We start from the raw sequence: 6,102 nt of genomic DNA on the forward strand, positions 1-6,102 counted from the left end.
CGGTGACAGAAAGAAATCTAGCTATGGGAGGTGAACACACAGTGTAAATATATATATGCCTTACTGGTAAAGTGTACAGCTGGAACTTATTGGATTTCGTTAACCAATGTCACCATAAAAAAATAATAAATTAAAAAAAAAAAAAGATGGGTAATTTCTCCAAGTTTTAATGACGTTTTTGTTTGTTTGTTTTCAGAGACACCTTTCCTGACATCCCCAAAGAATTCCTCATGCATTGCTGGTGAGAAAGTAAATAAAATCCCAATGGGGTGCAATTTGGCCATACATAGGATAATTCAAATTCTATATACCTTTTGATCTTCCAATTTCACTGCTGGGAATTTGCCTTAACATATGTTTACACGCACACAAAATGACGCATCTTCCAGGCTGTTCACTGTAGCACTGTGTGAGGTGACCCAAACTGCCGTCAGCCAAAGCGCTACCACTAGATAGATGACTTGGTAGTAATGGGATATACGTGCTGCTGGGAGAGAAGGATGATTCCCAGGTATATTTAATGTGAAAAAAGCAAGGTGTAGAATAGCACAGAACTACATTTCTGTTGAAAAAGAAAACGTAACAGGGGAGGGGTCCTGGGAGGCTGGAGGCCAGGGGTGCGAGGAGAAGGTGGTCCTGTCTCTCAACATTCTCTGGCATTTCTTGCATTTTGAACTGGATGTACCTATTTCCTTATTCAAAAGATTAAATAAAAAAAATGTAAAGCCCTAAAACCACATCTTTAGTTTTGAAACCAGAGAGAGAACGGGTCATTGTTCAACACAGCGAATACACGAAATGCCACTGAATCGTACACAGTGAAACGGTTGTTTGTATGTTATGTGAATTTTACCTCGGAAAAAATCCATAAATAAAAATATAGCTATAACGATACAAAAATTCAGATTTTTCTGTTCAAAAAAAAAAGGAGATCACAGCAAAGCTATTAGAGAGATAAGAGATTGCGAGAACATATTCCCAACATCTAAAACTGAGTGGGGAGTAAATTCTAGAAAATACAAACGAATGCCTAGAAAAAGGCAAGAAAAGGGGCAGGAAAACAAATAGATAGGATTGATGATTTACAGAAAGGAGAAACCTGTGTGGCTGATTGTAGTTTCTGAGATGGCAGCAGCGAGATCTCCCACGCATACGCTATTCTTGAAATGTGACACGGACCACCCTTCCATTGAGAGGTAGGGGTCTATGTTCCTTCACCTTGAACACAGGCAGGCCTGTGACTGCAGCAGGAGGTGACACTACATAACTTCTGAGACCGCTAGGTCATAAGAGACCAGCCAGCCTCTGCCTGATCCTTTTGGGGTGCTAGCTCTTAGAACCTGGTCACCATGCTGTATGTGGAAACCCAAAAGCCCCGGAGGGGCCATGCGCAGGCGTTCTAGCCAACAGCCTAGCTGATGTCCAAGCCAATAGCCAGATGTGAATGAGAGAGCCCCTACGATGACTCCAGTCTCGGCTAGAATATGGTTGCAATTGCATGAGAGTCCTTGAGTTAGGACTGCCTAACTGAGCTCGGTTCACCCCAGAATCATAATACATGATAATAAAATAACAGCTGCCGTTTTAAGCCATTACATTTGTGTGATCTGCTCAGCAGCAAGATTTAGGGGGTGGAAAATTGTAACAAAGGAAACCATGTGACATTGGCTTTGGGGCTGGACAGTGGGCAGAAGACAGAGGTGCATCGAGGAGACTGTGAGGGCCAACAGGCATCGAAGAGGCTTTAAAGGAAAATGGGTAAGTGTCACTGGAAGCTGGAGGAAAGGGGACCCCTGTTATGTGTGGTGAAAATTTTGGCAACACGGTAGTATGTGGTAATCTGAAAAACAGGAAACGTGCCTGGAGAACTCAGTGAGCTAGGTCAGGAGACTTCAAGGCAGGTTAAGGAGCATGTCACTTGGCTTCTTCCTGTTGCCCATAGAAAAATAGCTCTGGGCAGAAACCAAATACAGAGTGGTCAGAAAACATCTAACGATGGATTCGAAGACATGACTGTAACAACTCCTTGTTAAGATCTCAGAAAGATGCAAGGGATTCACAGGAAATCTCTTGAAGAGATTTGTGGTTGTAGCTTCTGTCTAATAGAGTAAACCCCAAGAGATTCATAGAAAACCCACAAAACCTTAAGAGAATTGTTCTGAGGAAAGTACCCCCAGATTAAAGGAAAAGGGATGAAGAATGTGCAACGTGAAAAGAGACTTTGGGATCCAACCTCTTTTTAAGAGCGGGAAACAAACCAAGGAAAGGTGCTCAGTTGCAATTCGGTTTTCTTATGGAAAAAGAAGAAAAGATTCGGAGGTGAAAACCAAGAGCCCAGAGGGTAGAGCTGGGAGCCTCAGTGAACAGTCCACAGGTTGTAGGACTGGTCCCTGAACAAGGAACGGGTGACACATGCCTGGCCGGATGTCAGAATTACCATGGACTACTGTGACTCCTGTGAGTTCTCACTTCCGACGTTCTGAATGGGACATCTATGACGGTTCTCCTGTGCCTGTCCCATCACCACGTGGTGACCGTGTGGTGTGCGCATGCAGATGACTTGAATCTTTACATCCAGAGGAATGGCACTCAGACTGTACCCAGAAGAATTATGTCGGACGCGCCTCATCTGCACCTAGATTACATTCGGATATGAGACGCTGGACTTCAAGCTGATGCCCTAATGGGATGAAATCTAGGAGTCTTCGGGGTAAGGAGTGAATGTTTGATGCATATAGGAAGAGTATAAATTATTGCTGGAACAGGAATAGGGCAGATCTTATTTTGCAAGATGGCCAGAACAATTATCTCCCACCCCGAATGCTCCTCTTACAGTGTGATGCTGACATCCCCTCCATCGTGAGGTGGGGTCTACATTCCTTCTTCTTAAATCTAGGTGGGTTTGCGACTAAGGCAGAAGTGACACTATGTGACTTCCAAGTCTAGTTTGTAAAAGGTGATACAGCTTCTGTCAGGTTGTCATGGATGTCTGCTCTTGGAACCTCCGGAACTGTGGGAGATACAATCACTGTTATTGTATCAAGCCACTGAATTTGGGGGTGATTTCGTTATGCAGCAATAGATAACTGATACAACTGGAACGATGACCATATTGAGAAAATTCATTCAACCGATATAGAGCATTTACTTTGCGCCAGGCACTCTTCCGGTTGCTGTGGGTATGGAACAGACTAAAATCTCTGCCTTCATGGGGCATCCATTCTAGGAGAAATAGACTGTGAACCAGTAAGTAACAGATACATCATGCTAAGGAGAAAATGTAGAAAAATGCTAAGGAGAAAATGTGGAAAAGGAAGAGCGACAGATAGCAAAGGCAGGTGAGCGAGTTGCAATTTTAAACAGGGTGAATAAGGAAGGGCTCGTGGAGCTGATATTTGAGTAAAGATGTAAAGCGAATAAGGGAGCGAGTGATCCACGTGGCTATCCGTGGGAAGAAGATTCCTTGTAGAGAGAGTAGCAAGTACAGGGCACTAGCAGGGGTGGACAGCGTGCCTGTTTAAGGATCGCAGAGACCCGGAAGGCTCAGTGGTTGGCGTAAGGGGAAGCTGTAGGATATGAGGTCACAGAGATAATGGTGGGGGTCGGGGGGAGTATATTGCCTTCTGGGCAATTGTAAAAGCTTCTTTTATTTTGTGGCTTAGGGAGTCAGCCATTGGAGGGTTCTGAGTACAGAAGTGACACGATCTTAGTTGTTTTGAGGTCATTCCGGCTGGTGTTTTGAGAAAGGAGGACAAGGAGACAAACAGATAGAAGCTCTGAAGCTATTACAATAACCTAGGAGACTGTTAATGACTCAGCCCAGGAGCAGCAGTGGACCTGGCGAGGAGCGGTTGAACTTGGGGGTTCGTTTTGTCGGTAGAGCTGATAAATTTGTGGAGAGATTGTATAGGAGGAGGGCACAACGAGAGTCAAGGAGGACTCGATTTTGGCCCGAGTGGTTTGGGCGGAAGAACTGCCACTCACTGTGACGGAGGGACTAGGAGGAGCAGGCTTGGGGCGAAGCGTGAGGGACTCGGGCTTGAAGATGTCCATTCCGAGGGCCTTTTAGACATCTGAGCTGTCCGGCGTTCGCCGTGCAGGAGAGGGGCCTGGCCTGGAGATGTGAACTTAGGGGTCAGCGATGAGTAGCTGGTAATGAAAGCTGTGCGATTAAAATGAGGGTTCAGTCTAGAGCTTGACCCCAAGGTCGAGGCTCCATCCAGAATGCTCCGCTGCTTTTCCATGTCTCCTTGGGCAATCTGAAGTCGGATCATTCTGGAACACTGCCATACGGCAGAAGTGGCGGAGGGATCAGACTCTGAGGCCCAGGTGGCCTAGAGTCACGTGCTGGTTCCACTATGCCACCTCCTTCATACGGTTGTTGAGAAGTAAACGAATGAAAACGAGTGGTTCGCACACAGAACAGGCTCATGAAACGCCCGTCATCCATCAGCCAAAGGTGGCTTCCTTCCGCCAACTCTAGCTCACACCAACGCCAAGCTCACAGGCCACTGCGGACGTTCCCTTCAACCAAAACCTTAACCTAGTCAGACGGGGCCTGTTTATGCCACCTTGGCACCCCAACAAAAACACCGTGAAATCCACTATTTTATGTACCAAACCCCAAAGTGACAAACTGTGAACAAAATAATGTGCTCAGCTATTGTTTCAAAAGATATTTGATCGACTCCTTCTTAAAACCCACACAACGATGAGTCCCAAGGGTAAGAGATTAATCATCTTTCTCCCAAGGATCACCTCTCCTCCACTCATCTGAACCTCAGATCCTCCTCCCTCTGTGACCGCCTTCCTTGTAGCCAAGACCTACTTTTAAAGTATTTTGGAACTTATTTTAATATCTGTACCTAATGGATTGAAGGCAATCAAAATTATTATAAAACAGCAACCCCGAGACTCTAAGAAATCCCCAAACGTCTTCCTCCTAGACAATACCCAGCAGAAAGTCTATGAAACTTCTGAATGATGAATGCACATGGAGGATAAAGTAGCATCCTATCATATTCATGGGGGACAAGTGGGACGTGCAAATATGTCACAATCTGTGCCTCTGAAGTTTATAATCTGGATGGAAAGGAGACAAACAATTCACGTTCATGACATGGATTAAAGAAACGAAATTAGTCATAGAAGCCAGCAAACATCGTAATTTTATAGGCACGTAGACATATGGTTAATAAAAAGTAAACTAAATTAACAGAATTATCTGCATGGTAGAATTATGGGTGATTTTCATTTTCTTTCACAGAGTCTAAAACTTGTGCTGCAATAAATACAGTGTATTTTTTGGAGAAAAAGTGATTTAGTCCAAATGTGCTAAAAAGAAGCAGACATGGTGGCTAGGGGCCTGGGCTCTGAGCCTGGACACCTGCTCTTCCACTGACTAGCCAGGTGATTTTGGGCAAATGACCTCACCGCTCCACCCTCCAAACCCTGAGCTGTTTAAAAAAGCAAAGATGGTAACATCACCTTCTTGAGGATGAAACTATAACGTAAGGGCCTTTGCATAGTGCCTGGCGCACAGTACATGCTATGTAAGTGCTATTATTATCCCACAAGCTGGCAGATACGGTTTTGTAAACTGCCGTGCCTAAGAAAATGTTTATGAAATGGGGTGACCCTGAGTGAGAATTTTAAAGGTCAGGGAAAAGAGATTTTCGAAAGGGGACCACCTTGAGAAGGGCAGAGAATGAAGGTGACAAAGGTCAACCCCCTCAGACAAGCAGAGTGGAATGAGGAGCAAATGGGGCCTAGAGACTGACATAAATCCGAAAGTTTTATTTTAAAAATAGCAGCTCCTAATTGGCTCCAGGAGAGAGAATTCGCCACATGCAAACTCATTTGGCTCTTGTTTACCCGCCCCTTTGATTTCCACAAAAATAAGAGACTCAAAGATGTCTTCTGAATGTGTTTCACCGTTTATTGTAGTTTGCGTTAGGAATTGAACAGAGGACATTGTCTGTGGAGGGGGCAAAAAAGGAAAAGAAAAAGAAAGTATGTTTTTGTACTTAATTTCTTCAAAACACTTTATGGTTTCCAATCCTTTTTTACCCCAAAGGAAATTCGAGAATTCAAGTATGTTAA

The sequence above is a fragment of the Pteropus vampyrus genome, unplaced genomic scaffold (genome assembly GCF_000151845.1).
Source record: "Pteropus vampyrus isolate Shadow unplaced genomic scaffold, Pvam_2.0 Scaffold86, whole genome shotgun sequence".
NCBI lineage: Eukaryota > Metazoa > Chordata > Mammalia > Chiroptera > Pteropodidae > Pteropus > Pteropus vampyrus.